Source organism: Danio rerio, chromosome 15 (assembly GCF_049306965.1).
Source record: "Danio rerio strain Tuebingen ecotype United States chromosome 15, GRCz12tu, whole genome shotgun sequence".
Classification (NCBI taxonomy): domain Eukaryota; kingdom Metazoa; phylum Chordata; class Actinopteri; order Cypriniformes; family Danionidae; genus Danio; species Danio rerio.
The window spans coordinates 39,843,077-39,860,016 of record NC_133190.1 but is presented as its reverse complement, the minus strand read 5'-3'; the positions used below and the strand labels follow the sequence as shown (position 1 = coordinate 39,860,016).

The window sequence follows — 16,940 nt, the reverse complement described above, 5'->3', positions numbered from 1 at the left end:
ATGTAATATCAAATGAGGTGTAAAGTTTGTGTATTAGGAAGTAAAGTAAAGTAAAGTAAAGTAAAGTAAAGTAAAGTAAAGTAAAGTAAAGTAAAGTAAAGTAAAGTAAAGTTCATTGCCCATGCATGCAAATCTAGACCATTTTTTCAATTGTTCATAAATTTTCCTGTGGCTTAGTCTCTTATTTATCAGGGGTCGCCACAGTGGAATGAACTGCCAACTATTTCAGCATATGTTTTATGCAGTGGATGCCCTTTCAGCTGCAACCCAGTACTGGGAAGCACCCATACACTCTTACATTTACACACACACACACTCATATACAATGGCAAATTTAGTTCATCCGACTTACTTATAGCGCATGTGTTTTGAATGTGGGGGAAACCGGAGCACTCGGAAGAAACCCATGTGAACACGGAGAGAACATGCAAACTCCACACAGAAATGCCAGCTAACCCAGCTGGGACTCGAACCATTGACCTTCCAACAACTATTTATTTTTCTGTATAAATCTGGGTAAATTCAAGTACAATTAGAAAATGTAGACTCACTAAAAACGTTTTCCTAAGACACCAGCTTTATAGAGAGGTTTGCTGACTAAAAAACACCTGCCATGTTTTTAGCATCAACAAATAATGCAAACCCAGAGGAGGCCAGGCTCAGCAGCATGAATTTAACATGTTGCGTTTATATAAGTCTTCCAGTCCAATCTGTGACATAATCTCCCTAGACAATATCTGCTGGATTTACAGAGCTACCACTACACTTAAACACCCTTCAGTCTTTATGGGTGCTTTCATATCTGTGGTTCGGTTAATTTGGTCTGGACCAAGGGCACCAAATGATACATTGTAGCATCTTTCTGTCGTTTTTGGGTCTTTTTCACACCACATCGATTGCTTTGGTCCAAACCAGGTAAAAAGAACCAAAATGCAGTCATGTGACCATCCACGTCACTCATTGGCCAGATGTAATTGACTGTATTTCCTAATTTGCTTTTCGATTGATCAGAATTAATGTGTGGGAAAATTCCAATAGAACTCCCGTAAACTGGCAGACACAAAATGTCGCTTTTTACTATGGAGGGATGACTGCACTGGCTGATTGTATCCCTGCTCATAGTATACTATATAGTTTGTATACGTCACTTTAGACAAACTACATTTCGAGAATGAAGCGCGGTTGTGGCTGGAAAGCAACGTTTCAATGCATTGCAAACAGCGAAGGCGCATCACAAATCACTTCAGGAGGAGGCGTCAATTAATTTAGCTAAACTACACTGTAAAAAAAATCTGTGTTTTTAGGTCTATTTCCAGCAGCTGGTGTGCTAAAAAAAAAGTTAAATAACGTCCGTTAAATTACAGAAATTTACCGTAAAATAACAGCTGTTGGATTAGAAAAATGTAAGGAAATTTCTGTACTTAAATGTCTGTTATTTTACGGTATATTTCTGTAATTTAAGGGCTGTTATGTAACCTGTTATGTTTTTTCCCAGTACCCCAGCTGCCAGAAATAAACCGTAAAATTACTGATTTTTTACAGTGTGGACACTGGCCATCTTCCGGAAATATTATCAACGATCCATCAGGTAATGTTTTTCTCTCTCTCTCTCTCTCTCTCTCTCTTTCTCTCTGTTTAAAATTGTTGGCAAAGCGCTGTCAACAAATATTTTTCCTCCACATACCGTAATGCACAGCATGTCTGACTACGGCAGCTGGATTAGTCCAAAAAGGTGCAGTACTTTTTGCGGTTGGGTCTGTTCTAGTTCGGATCATGTTCTCACCACAAATGAACCGCTCCTCTTCAAGGAGGTCTCAGTATGCTTTTTTGGTCCACTTTTGAGTACGATTGCTACATTCACACCTGCCCAAATGAACCACACCAAGGGCTCTATTTTGACGGTCCATGCGCAGAGCACAAAACACAGGGCGCAAACACTTCAGGGCGTGTCAGAACGCATTTTTGCTAATTTAAGGACGGGTAAAATTCGCTTTGCGCCATGGCGCATGGTCTAAAAGGGTTGGTTTTTTCTCTTAATGATTTATAGGTGTGTTTTTAGAATAAACCAATTAGAGTCTTATCTCCCATTACCTTTAAGAGCCAGCTGCGTCGCGCCATACGCACATTTGCTATTTACATGACGTAAAGTAAGTCTAAGTGGAAAAACTGAGCCTTTTACTAGCAAAAAAATAACAGTTAACAGTTTTTTTTAACAGAAAACTGTTAAACAGAGCATCTATCGCTCAAGAATGAGAGATAATCGATCTACTTTCACTTTCGCTCTAGTGGATAAGGAAACCTTTACGCACAGACATCAATTAGTCTATAAATAATTCATTGCATTTGTTAAGCACAAATATTCGTTTTTATATATTTCTAAATTCAGTTCTAATTTCCAGGAAATTAATAAATGAACAACAATAATGAAGTGTGCTCAAAAACCTGAGTTATATCCTACACATGCTGTAGCCCCATATGGTCTAAAACTTGACAGGTGGGCAAATCTAAGCTTGTTTTTATTAAACAAATATAAATATGGATATAATAAATAATACTGCTGATAATAATAACAATATACAAAAGCAAATTGAAAAAGCCTCCCGAGATGAAGAAGGCATAAAAGCAGTGGTTTTTCATATTTTTGTAGGCTAGAAAATAGTATGTTTTGTAATATTTTAATCCTTTATATTTATATCCTATATATATATATATATATATATATATATATATATATATATATATATATATATATATATATATATATATATATATATATATATATTCCTATTATATACTATATATATCCTTAATATAAAAAAATTTTCATATGTAAAGATATTTGCCTATTGCTCTCTTGTGCGTATTAAGCAGTGTGTAAGCGAGGCGCAACTCTGCGCTGGAGTTTAGACCAGGTTTGTTTTGGCCTATTGAAAAATCTATTTTAGTTTCTCAAAATAGCAACGCGCCAGCAGTACGCTTCAGAACCTTTTTAGACCAGAACGCCTATGGGCGCACATATGAGCGCTAATGCATTTGCTTTTTAAACAGCGTAGCGCAACGCCTCAAAACGACTCTTGCGCCAAGCTGAAACTACCAAAAGACTACTGCGCCACGCCTTGCGCCACATTGCGCCGGGTGTATGATAGGGCCCCAAGAGGGAAAACAAACTCTAGTGCGATTCAACTAAACTAAATAAGGCAGGTGTGAAAGCACTTAATGTTTCTAGAATCAACACAAGATATACAGTTGAAGTCGGAATAATTAGCCCTCCTGTGATTTTTATTTTATTTTATTTATTTATTTATTTTTTATTCTTTTTCAAATGTTTCCCAAATGATGTTCAAAGGAGCAAATAATTTTTCACAGTATTTCCTATAATATTTTTTTTCTTCTGGTGAAAGTTTTATTTGTTTTATCGACTAGAATAAAAGCAGTTTACTTTTTTCAAAAAACATTTTAAGGTCAATATTATTAGCCCCCTTAAGCTATATTCTTTTCATTGCTTTAGACTTTAAATGTCACTTTAAGCTGAATAGTAGTATATTGAAAAATATGCAGTAAAATATTATTCACTGTCATTATGGCTAAGATAAATTGAATCAGTTATTAAAGATGAATTATTAAAACTTTAGAAATGTGCTGAAACAACTTCTTTCCATTAAACAAAAAATGGGGAAAAAATATACAGGGGGGCTAATAATTGAGGAGGACTAATAATTATGAATTTAACTGCATGATGGGATATGTTTGTTATCAGCCGCACATATGTTTCCATCCACCTCTTATACTCATTTAATGCATCTCACTCGTTCTGCGTTTTCTGCCAGAACAAATCAGTGCGTCTGCCATCTGAAAGCTTGCCAGCAAGACGTGGCGTTCAAACCACTGTGAAATCACTAATCCTGCTTGGAATCGCTCGCTTTTCTTTTTTGCGGGTTATTGCGGATCGGCGAGCGGCATGCGAATTGGATTTGAAAGGATAAAGATGATATTTTGCCATTTCTTTCCAGGCAGGTGCGTGCATTGAAGGCTAATGTGCATGTTTAAAGAGCGATTTATCCATTTCGGCTGATGAGCAAAGCTGACGCGTGCTTTTCATTTCAATATTTGTGCTTTTTTACATTTTCCACTTACGTTCATACTAGTTTTTGCTCTCTTCTGCTTTCAAACAAGTGTTAAAATGCCCATAATAAAACTAAATTCTAAGTACATATGAATATTAATCAATAATATATATATATATATATATATATATATATATATATATATATATATATATATATATATATATATATATATATATATATATATATTTTTTTTTTTTTTTTGGACATTTTGTAAATTTTCTTCTGTAAATGTGTTATAACTTAATTTCTGATTAGCAATGTGCATTGCCAAGCACTTCAATTGGACTTTAGCAATTAAACTTTAAAGGTGATTTTTTTTCAATTTAGCTTATTTATCATGTGATTGAAAATGTACACTTATAATCCTACTATTCTACTCTGTACTTATTATCCTACTATTTTCTGCCCATAATGTGTTAAAAACACAGAAGTTAAAACTAAATTTTACATGTACATGTGACTAATAAATTTTAAGAAATAGCATATTTGTATAAAATAATGATATTTTTTACAAGGAAATAGCATATTTGTATAAAATAAATCAAAATAACAAACAAATAAAACAAAAATAAAATAAAAATAACAATTGTAATAATAATGGGTGTTTTTTCCACTGTGGCGACCCATGATGAATCAGGGAATAAAATAAAAAATAAAATAAAATAAAAAATATGAAATGAAATGGAAAAAAAAAAATAATAATAAAATAAAAAATGAAAATAAAATCAGATTAAATTAAAAATAAAATAAAATAAAATATAAAATCAATTAAATTAAATATTTTTTTTAAAATAAAATTTATTAAATAAAAATAATATTAGTGGTTCTTTCCACTGTGGCAACCCCTGATAAAACAAGCAATAACCTTAAGAAAAGTACAATTTGAAAAATAAATAATAAAAAATAATTTTTAGGAAATAGCATAGGAAAATAGCATATTTGTGAATAAAATTTACTTTTATTCTTGCACCCACAGTCTGTTTAGGTTTTTTTTTTTTTTTTTTTTGGAATCGCTCACTTTTCTCTGTAGATTATAGCTGATTATTGAATGGCATGAGAATTGGATTGGAAAGGATAAAGATTATTATTTTACCATTTCTTTCAAGGCAGGTGCGTGCACTGAATCTAATACGCATGTTTAAGGAGCGATTTGTGAAATTCAGCTTGTTAAATGAAACAGAGGAAAATAACAGTCATCAAGTGAATTACTTTCATCTGCGTCTGGTGGATATCCTAAACTCTAATCCCCTGAATAATTGTTCAGTCCAAAAACATGGACTTCATCTGTGAAATCAAACATTTACCCCCATAAAATGGTCTCTCTGACTTCTCTCTGAGCAGGGTTTGTGTAAATTCAGCTACGACAAGACCTTTGAGACTAAACACATCTTTGTTTGAGCAACTAAAGATCTAAAGATCAAGGTTTTTTTACATTTAGCATTTTAATGTAAAGTATATAGTATCCCTAAAATACATATACAAATGAATGCATAAATTCACAATTAAATAAATACATGCCTAAATAACATATACAAATAATGTTTATTAGAGTTTTTTTTTCAAGAAATTTATAAACATAATAGTTTTAATAAGTAAATAACTAATTGTCATCAGTACACAATTTTTACGAGATATTTTGATTCAGCTTTAAGATTTAAGATACTCTATTCAGCTTAAAGTGCAATTTAAAGGCTTCATTTATTGAATAGGGGCGACACAGTAGAGTAGTAGGTAGTGCTGTCGCCTCCCAGCAAGAAGGTCGCTGGGTCATTTGGCGTTTCTATGTGGAGTTTGCATGTTCTCCCCGCGTTCGTGTGGATTTCCTCTGGGTGGTCTAGTTTCCCCCACACTCCAAAGACATGCGGTACAGGTGAATAGGGTAAGCTGTCCGTAGTATATGAGTAGTATGAGTGTGTATGAATGAGTGTGTGGATGTTTCCCAGAGATGGGTTACGGCTGGAAGGGCATCTGCTGCGTAAAACGACAAGCTGTGGTGACCCCGGAAGCCGAAAAGAAAATGAATGAACAAATGAATTTATAGGATAATTAGGTTAGCTGATTTTAGTTAAGTCATTGGACAACATATTTCTTTGGCATCTCTGCATTACTTATTAGTTTTTGAGGATCTTTTGGTCTACTTCACTTTGTCAGGCAGGTCCTTTTCAAGTGATTTTTTTATTGTGAACAGGTGTGGCAGTAATCAGGCTTGAGTGTGGCTAGAGAAATTAAATTCAGGTGTGATAAACCATAAACGCTTTTTAAATTAAACACTTTTTCATGCAGGATTATGTAGTTTTGGCGTTTGTTTATGATAAAAACCTTCATTTAAAAACTGCATGATGTGTTTACTTGTGTTATTTTGACTAATTAAATTTTTTTTTTTAAATGAACTGAAATATTAAAGTGTGACAAACATGCAGAAATCAGTAAGGGGGAATTTTTTTATTTTTTTTTCACACTACAGTATTCTAGCCAAAGTAAAAAAGAAGAAGACTTTCTTTAGAAAAAAAGCGAGAATTTGCTCTGTTAAACATCAGTTGGAAAATATTTTTAAAAGAATGACTAATAATTGTCAACAACTGTGTGTATAAATGCATATTAATAATAAAAATTATAGAAAATGAAATTTTACATTTAGTCATTTAGCAGACACTTTTGTCCAAAGCTATGTTTTTATGAATTGTTTTTGGAATTTACAAATTGGATTTGCGTTTTTATTAAGTGTTTTGAATTTATGAATTGGATTTGCTTTTTTTTTTATTGTGTTTGAATTTATGAATTAGATTTGTGTTTTTATGTATTGTTTTTGGAATTTACGAATTGGATTTGCTTATTTCGAATTGTGTTTTGAATTTAAGAATTGGATTTGTGTATTTATGAATTGTTTTTGGAATTTACAAATTGGATTTGCTTATTTTGAACTGTGTTTTGAATTTACGAATTGGATTTGCTTATTTTGAACTGTGTTTTGAATTTACGAATTGGATTTGCTTATTTTGAACTGTGTTTTGAATTTACGAATTGGATTTGTTTTTATGAATTGTTTTTGGAGTTTATAAATTGGATTTGTAGATTTATGAATTGTTTTGGAATTTTTTTATTTTTTTTCACACTACAGTATTCTAGCCAAAGTAAAAAAGAAGAAGACTTTCTTTAGAAAAAAGCGAGAATTTGCTCTGTTAAACATCAGTTGGAAAATATTTTTAAAAGAATGACTAATAATTGTCAACAACTGTGTGTATAAATGCATATTAATAATAAAAATTATAGAAAATGAAATTTTACATTTAGTCATTTAGCAGACACTTTTGTCCAAAGCTACATACAATTGATTAAAGTAACTTACAATACAATTATAATTAATTTGAACAAATAAATAATTTAAGTCAGAACAGTGGCTCTGTGGTTAGAACTGTCACCTCACAGCAAGAAGGTTGACCCAGGTGCTCCAGTATAGGTGAATTGGATGAGCAAAATTGGCTGTAGTGTATGCGTATGTATAAATGTGAGAGTGTATGGGTGTTTCTCAGTACTGGGTTGTGCCTGGAAGGGCATCCGTTGCTTAAAACTTATGATGGAATAGTTGGTGGTTCATTCTGCTGTGTCGATCTTTGATAAATAAGGTACTAAGCTGAAGAAATTTGAACAAATTAAATAAATTAGGGTAAATAAAAAGGAAACTATTAGAATATTAAAATTGTTACTGTCCAGTAAGAGAATAGTATTTTAAAATGAACATGCAAAGCTCAGAATTGATCTCAGACACATTCCGTTTTAAAACAGGCCAAGATATAAATGATAAAAGATCTACAAGTATGTTCTTAATTACAGTAGGATGTATTGTATTTGACAGTACCCTGGGAAAATGTAGCAAACACAAACACACGCACACATGGATTGGAAGACAAGTGGAAGTAAAGCTAATTTGTTTATGCCGATTCTCTTCAGACTTCCTTAAAGAGAAGCACCTGTACACGGACAGCAAATGTCAACACCTCCTCACACACACAAACAAGAAAAACATGCATGTCTGTTCCCTGTTTCCATTTTTCTCCCCCCCTGCATAAGGACAATGTGCCATCCACATGGGGGCTTATTGTGATTCATGCTCTTTTTCTCCAAGGTTGTTTTGCTGCAGCAGCCGGCCGTGTGTAAAATGAATACAGTCCTGCAACATCTGAATGGTTCCCGCTGGCCTTTCAAACGCCTCTAATAATGTTTCTGCACAGTCGGGTTTTTCCTTGAGATTTCGTGCTCATTTGCATGTCACGTTCATCCTCATTACACCCTCGTTTCTTTTCTTCTGCACTCCTGCATATGGAGCCAGATCAGTCTCAAAAATGATACATTTGCAAACATATGCATGATCATACATGCACAGCACAATTCACATATACAAAGCACAACTCATGAATACACATCCAATATTAAATTTAAAACCCAGTTTGTGAATTCAAGTAAAAATCATAAATATTTCCCCAAATGAATGAGATGTGTTCATGTATGAATTATGTTTTGAATTTAGAATTGGATGTATTGATGAATTGTTTTTGGAATTTTCGAATTGGATTTGCTTGTTTTCATGAAGTGTTTTGAATTTACAAATTGGATTTGCATATTTACGAATTGTGTTTGAATTTACAAATTGGATTTGTGTTTTTATGAATTATTTTTGGAATTTACAAATTGGATTTGCGTTTTTATTAAGTGTTTTGAATTTATGAATTGGATTTGCTTTTATGAATTGTTTTTGGAGTTTATAAATTGGATTTGTAGATTTATGAATTGTTTTGGAATTTACGAATTGGATTTTGCATATTTACAAATTGGGTTTTGAAGTTAAGAATTGGATTTGTGTATTTATAAATTGTTTTTGGAATTTACAAACTCAATTTTGCATATTTACAAATTGAATTTGCGTATTTATAAATAGTTTTTGGAATTTACTAAATGAATTTGTGTATTTACAAATAGAGTTTTGAGTTTATAAATTGGATTTATGTATTTACAAATTGAGCTTTGAATTTACGAATTGGTTTTGCGTGTTTATGAATTGAGTTTCGAATTTACAAATTGGATTTGTGTATTTATTAATTGAGTTTTGAATTTACAAATTGAATTTGCATATTTACGAATTGTGTTTTGAATTTACAAATTTGATTTGCGTATTTACAAACTGAGTTTTGAATTTACGAATTGGATTTGTATATTTATGAACTGAAGAGTTCATACGCATACTGTTTTCAGTGCCATCTAAAAGGCTCCAATGTTTATGTTCAGTTATTTCCCTTTAAAGGCAATGAAAATAAGCTATTCTTTGCCATAAATATGAAATTAGTCAACCTATAGACAGAAGCCTGAGAAAAATGCTTATTTTAAAAGAAAATTTTAGATGGCACCTATAAGTTTTTGCATATGAACTCTTCAATTGTGTTTTAAATTCATGAATTGAATTTGCACATTTATGAAATGTGTTTTGAATTTAGCAGTTGGATTTGCATATTTAAAAATAGAATTTTGCAAATGTGAATTGTAAATAAAATTAATTTTGTAAACATATAATCAGACTGATCTGTCTCCATACTCTGGCTTTGTATTTTTTCTCCACACTTAGCACATCTGTTGGGTTTGTATGCGGGAGGTGCTTCTGTTCTCTCTGGATCTCTTTTGCATGAGGAACATGTGTGTGTTATAGATCAGATGATGCAGTAGGTGTGAACTTGAACTTGTGTTTGGTGTACAGAAGAAGACACTGCAGTGGGTTTCTGTTATTGGATGATTTCAGGTTAAAGCGTTATAATAAAAAATGCCTACATAGACAAATACAAGATTGCACAAATCAGCCCAGAGAAAACTGACAAGAGAGATATTCTATATAGTTTGGGTTAGGGCTGCACGATATTGATGAAATTTGATATTGCAATATTTAATTTTTCTGCAATAAATATTGCGATATGAATATAGGTTGACAAGATGGTTGGGCAGTTTTCTGGGGAGTTTAACAGTACTCAGGTAGAGAAAGTAAATAATCACATGGCAAAATATTTTATTGTCTTGTTTCTAATTCATAGATCAAGTCAAAATATTGTTTTGCTTTTACCTTCAGAAGAAATAACATTGCATATATTGCAGTGTGACTTGTGGATATTATTATTTTATATTATTAGTATTATTAATATTTTTATTGCATGTATTAATACAAATAAATGGATTTTTAAATGTACTGTTAATGTATATTCATTTAAACTGATTTTTTTCCCTACAAAGTGGTATGTTATATCATATATTAATAAACATTACAATTTGATTACGCATTAAATATTGCAAAACATATTAATGCACATAAATATTAGTGAAATATTATATCATATATTAATAAAAAAATTTATGTAAATGGAATTTACACTTTTATTCAACACGGGTGCATTAAATTGATCAAAGTAAAGACATTTATATTAAATAATTATATTAATCAAATATATATATATATATATATATATATATATATATATATATATATATATATATATATATATATATATATATATATATATATATTTGATTAATAACATATATATATATATATATATTTATATTTGATTAACTATATATATATATATATATATATATATATATATATATATATATATATATATATATATATATATATATATATATATATTTATTCATAAAACAAACAAACTTAACTTAAGTTGGAATATAGTTTCCACAAAAATATGACATTAGATTTTGCTGTTTTACCAGAAATTGTAATTGCTGAAAATTCAATGCGTGCAGGAATAAATAAGATTTTTAAATATATCAATTTAAATTGAAATCATATTTCACATTATTACTAATTTTACAACACTTTACATAGCCTTGCTGAGTCTAATATTTGTTTTTTGTTTTTTGGATGGTAGAGCATGTAAGCATATTTTAACAGTGAATTATGTAACAATATTATTAACCAAGCACTATTACACTGATAGTTCATGATGCCAAATGCAATATGTTTTATAACCAAACTAAACCTTTGTTTTATTCCCAAATTCACATGTCTGATTGCTTGATGGAATGTCTTTATCAGAAAGCTCTTCCATAAGAATGTGGCCTATACTCAGAAAACCTACGTCACTGTAAATCCAAGCAGCATAAGCAAAACACAATTTGTTCTTAATCTCCTCGCTTTTCATAAGAAAATCTTATTAAATACACAAACAAACAACCATACTTGTACAATCCTTGACATTTAGTCTCATTTCATGCAAATCAAGAGCAAAATTGGACAAAATTAGTCAGAGACTGCAAGCAATTTAAGGCACCAATGGATCTTTCCACTGCCAATCTGCAAATTAAAAAGCACAGACTCAGCGGCTCTTTTCCAGAATGACCAACACAATCTACTGAATGCTGCAGTCTTGATGTCAAAAACCTGAATAATGATTCAAATGTTTTCATATGAGATTTTATGATTAGGTTCAAAATACGGCCTGTAATTAATACACCTTGATGATATACTGTAGCTTACACAGCCAAATGTAAACTAGATCCAAAACAAATATTTCGAATATATCAAGTCAAGTCAAGTGGAGCTTTATTGTCATTCCTCTACATTTGTGGACATACAGTTGAATGAAATGTCATGTCTCGCAGGACCAGAGTGCTAAATAAATATACATAATTTTAAATAAGATCACAACACTAAGAGCTATTTTAAACCTATACATAACTGATATACCCAGAGTGGTAATCTAATAATACTAGCTATACATTTACTATACATAGTTAACTATACACATAATCTAAGACAGACCATACTTTATTGTGCCATACAGAACAATATTCTGCAAGATATTGTGCAAAGGATGTATTTAAGGTTGATCAAAACAAGAACATTGTGCAATAAGATTTGCGCTACATTTACAAGTAAGCATTGTTTTTCTTATCGAGTCCTTGTAAGATGGAGTTTAAGTAAAGTGCCAGGTGCATACGGAAAGAAAGTGTTTCAACAGGTGGTTTGTCAAGCCCACTCAGGATTTCATTAAGTTTTGAGGTTTTTGTGTGATGTGGTATAAAGTAGTGATGGAAGATCGGATAATTTTACTGACTCGGATCTTTGAGTCTCATTCATTGAGATGAACAAATCTTTTTTCGAGTCATTTCGTTCATTTGGTTCAATTTGCTAAAATATTAAATAAAATGTTACAAATTGCTTCCAAACACATCTACAACTAGCCCAAAAGGTTGATCACATGACAAATAAGTCATAAATAGAATACTATAAGAAGGACAAAATAATAATTCAATGTTTACCTGCTTTTTGTCTAAGGTATTGCTGTCTCTTTGCTCAGCTCAACTCTTCATGTCTTCAAATGTCAGTGGTTCGTTCACGTCACACTGACAGTCACATATAATCTTAACCAAAGTACACAGTCTGAGTCAATAGGAGCCATGATAATTAGTTCAGCTTTCAAGTCTTCCGGTTCTTTAGTTGTTCGTTCATCACGTGACAGAATGACTCAAACTCGAGGACTCGAGAGATGAACGGTTCAATTCTTTTTCCGGCACTAAATGCCTATGATTGGCCCATGAGGAAGAATGACTCAGACCACATAGAGGACTCAAGAAATGAACGAATCAATTCTTTTTCAGGCTCTAAACGCATATGATTGGCTTCTGCCTTTCCGCGATGAACGACTCAAAAGACTTGAAATTAACCATACCACCTGCACAAATGTGCACATGCGCGAATGAACGAATCGGTCCCTGAGAGGACTCGTAGTTCTCGAGTCATATTGAAGATTCTTTCAAAATGAACGAATCGTTCATGAACGACCCATCACTAGTATAAAGTATGTATACCACGTGTATACTGTATGTTATACAATATGTTTATTTTATAAAACATTTATATTAAGTAGGACAGCATGGTGGCTCAGTGGTTAGCACTATTGCCTCACAGCAAGAAGGTCACTGATTGGCCTGTAGGCATTTCTATGTGGAGTTTACATGTTGTTCCTGTGGTCGCGTGGGTTTCCCTCACAGTCCAAAGACATGCAGCATAGAGGAATTACCAACCTACAGCACACGGGTTCCCGCATGCATAAAGAGACCGGTTTCAATAGCTAACATGTCGTGTTGTGCGGTAGGATGCTAAAAATAGTAAACTTAACTTTTACCGTACACCACACTGCTTTTAATGCCAACCGCAGACGTCTTTGGCTAAAAGGGAGCTGAATGAAGTGATGACCTAATTAAAAATGCTCGACTGCAGTTCTCATTTCATATCAGCTATGTTCACGCTATGCTGAATCATACACATTACTCATTTTGATTGCAGCAATGATTTCAGCAAAAACAGTTTAATATGGTTAATAAACTGCGGACACTGAATGCTAGGAATGAAATGTAAAAATATTACGTTTTTGATAATACTTTCACTCACTGCATTCACTATATGGCAAAATAGCACTAACTTGCACTGAATACTAGGCTTATGCTGGTTTTGTTTAATAAAATAAGTAAACAATGTAAATTAAATATAACAACAAGATGCTGCAGTGTTAATAACTTGTATTATTGTCGGCTAAGTAAACGAGCCGTTCATAATAAGGATTCATTCACAAACGAATCGCTCCCTCCGTTAGAATGAGAAGGGAAAGCGGGAGAGGAGGTGTGTTTCAGGACACAGATTAGATCAAATTTAACAGGTAGGGTTAAATTTGCACACAAATACATGCTCTTTGTTGGCAATGCCCATGCGGTCACCATCGATGTAGAAAAGTGGTGTAAAATTAAAATAACTTTCGTAATTTAAATACTGACCACAGGGAAAACTCTTGATCATAGATATATGTGCATATCTGTATATATCTCTGGCTCTGGATGGTCAGTCCTCCACTGTACCTTAGTCCCACATTCATTTCAAAGGAGCGCTAGCCTGTACTAAAATGGCAGCTCTATTGACGCATTCCTTCCAATAGCCAACAATAGCGTTGGCGACAACTAATGTAATTATCTATGTTGACAATATTATCCGCTAGAGTACGCATTGATCTCCACTTCGAATTTCTGCCAGAAATAGTACACCATCCGAGTGACTTTCATTTGAACATATGATTTAGGACATACTACTTCTATTTCCGAATACTATTTAGGACGGGTAGCATGCGAATTGGGACGCGGCATGTGTCATTTGGAGTTGTTAGGTTATGGAGAACTTGTCAAAGTCTGAGGCTCACATGATCTGGCTCTCCCCAGAGGAGAGAGGAACTGGGTTTCCCTTCCTTGCTTTTTCGCGTTTACCTTGGCTCACTTTGTTGTGGAAATTTCCACGAGGTCCAATTAAGCTTTCCCTGGATGGCAGCACGTGCGATAACACATATTTTATCAGCTCTTTCATCTGATCTCGTCACTAGGCCGCACTTCCCCCATCGCTCTTACTCACATCAAACACTTGCGCGTGTATTTTTTGCCACTCCTTCCCCCATTCTTCACCTCACGCTCTCGTTCGGCAGCATCACTTGGCCACTGAGGCTGGTTGCTGTGGCAACATCTCCCAACGGAGCTGGCTACCTTCCCTGTTACCGTAGCAACTGGTTCCCTGCAGGATTCCAAATGAGCCACTCCATCTCTCTCTCTCTCTCTCTCTCTCTCTGCTTTCCATAATTGAACTGAAATATGCTTTCCTGGCTGCTTTATATTCAGTAGGTCAAAAATATAGCCCAAAAGAACCGCTAAATGAGCGCGGCGCATTAGAGCCATTGATATTGTTTGTTTGAACGCTACACAGCTGCCACTTAAGATGCTCAGGCACACATTTACATGTGACTGATGCCGCCCCGATACAATGGCTCATGACATAATTAAACCAAATCAGATAATGTCCAACGATTTCTGGGGTCTAAATGGGCCCAGTGCATTTCACTCCGAATCACAGCATCTCTAAATACTTCATTGTGTCTGATGCATAGCATTACCATCTTTCAGCTTATTTTTTTACTTGTTTCCAAAATGGGAATGGGTCTGTTAAGTTTGTTTTTGTTCCTAACATTTACTTTGCGCTTTCTATGAGACTGGTATACCTATAAATATGTACATATAAAATGTACTGTATTGTATTTAACTGCTTCATATATTTATTCATTCATTTTGTTTTTGAACTAGTCCCTTCATTAATCAGGGGTCGCCACAGCGGAATGAACCGCCAACAGAAAATGCCAACGGATGCCCTTTCAGCTGCAACCCATCACTGGGAAACACCCATACACTCCTATTTACACACATACACACTACGCACGATTTAGCTTACCCTATTTACCTATACCACATGTCTTTGGACTGTGGGGAAAACTGGAGCACCCGGAGGAAACCCACGAGGACAAGGAGAGAACATGCAAACTTCACACAGAAATGCCAACTGACCTAGCCAAGGCTCAAACCAGCAACCTTCTTGCTGTGATGTGACAGTGCTACCCACTGCGCCATCCCAACGCTTGTGCCTAATATAATAAATTCTAAATAAAAACACATCAATACTGGTAGAGATCAATTGGAAATCATCAGTTTCTCTCAATTTATGATTCTTAGTATTTTTACCGGCATGGACCATGCCACACTTTGAGCTAGACTTTATTGTAGGGATGCAGGAATGAAAAGGGGTGGTTAGAGAACAGTGGGATGAAGAGGAACGGAAGTAAGAGGATAAATAGTGAACAGGAAGATAGGTTGATCGGGCATACTACGATGATGCCCAGAGACTCAGAGTGGGGGTATCGTCTCTGTAATATTTTGGTAGAGTGATTGGACCTCGCCCCCCCCCCCCAAATTCAACCTAGGAGGGAAGAGAGGGTTATAAGGATTGTCAATGGAAAGCAAGGAAATGGAGGGAGGGAGGGTGGGGTTGAGAGAATGAGAAGAACAGTGCTAGAGGCTGGTTTGCATTAAATAAGTTTAAGGAGCAGGTGATTGGTTAAGGAGACAAAGTGAGGCGTGGTCCCATTACTGCACCTTTGTTAACAAGTTAACTGTGTTTGAATACAATGTAGTTTCTGTTTTATTAACTATAATTTTATTAACTACTGATGACATTTCTTACAAATGTAAAATAAAAATGTTGTCATTTAAATCTTTACTTTTCATAAAATGACAAACAAAGGAGCCATATTTTCAGAAACATATTCATGTTCTTTTCGGCTTAGTCCCTTTATTAATCTGGAGTCGCCACAAATGAAATTAATCGCCAACTTATCCAGCATATGTTTTATGCAGTGGATGCCCTTCCAGCTGCAACCCAGTACTGAGAAACACCCATACACACTCATACACTACGGACAATTTAGCTTACCCAATTCACCTGTACTGTATGTCTTTGGACAGTGGGGGAATATGTATGCATATTTATATTTGTTTTAATAAAAACAAGTGTAATTTTGTCTACCTGTCATGTTTTGGAGATATATGCATCCTCATATGGGGCATACGAATAGGACGTGTGTTTGGATATAATTATATATATATATATATATATATATATATATATATATATATATTATTGTTCATTTATTTGTTCGCTGGAAATTAAAACTGAATTTAGAAATAGTTTTGAAGCAAATCTTTGCACTTAACAAACTAAATGCAATATGTAGGCTAATGAATGTTTTCAGTGGAATGCGTACAACACCATTTCCTTATCCACTAAAGTAAAGGAGTAAAAGTAAAGAGGAAGTAAAGAAGCCGAATGGAGGAGGCTTGATCTTTATCCTCGTGCTGCAGATGGTATGTTTAACTGTTTTCTCTCTAGTGAAGCGT

General features: G+C 33.7%; 1 protein-coding gene and 1 long non-coding RNA gene across 2 annotated transcripts in view; one reads left to right on the top strand and one right to left on the bottom strand.

The window, feature by feature from the left end:
- Nucleotides 1-10,348, top strand: part of LOC137487777 (uncharacterized) — a 38,592-nt gene extending 28,244 nt beyond the window's left edge. Inside the window, exon 6 of the long non-coding RNA XR_011006503.2 lies at nucleotides 8,251-10,348. This is a non-coding gene — a long non-coding RNA (uncharacterized lncRNA). The remainder of the gene's footprint in view (nucleotides 1-8,250) is intronic.
- The window catches only part of aplp1 (amyloid beta (A4) precursor-like protein 1), a 124,787-nt gene that overhangs the window by 74,953 nt on the left and 32,894 nt on the right, over nucleotides 1-16,940 (bottom strand). The window lies entirely within an intron of this gene.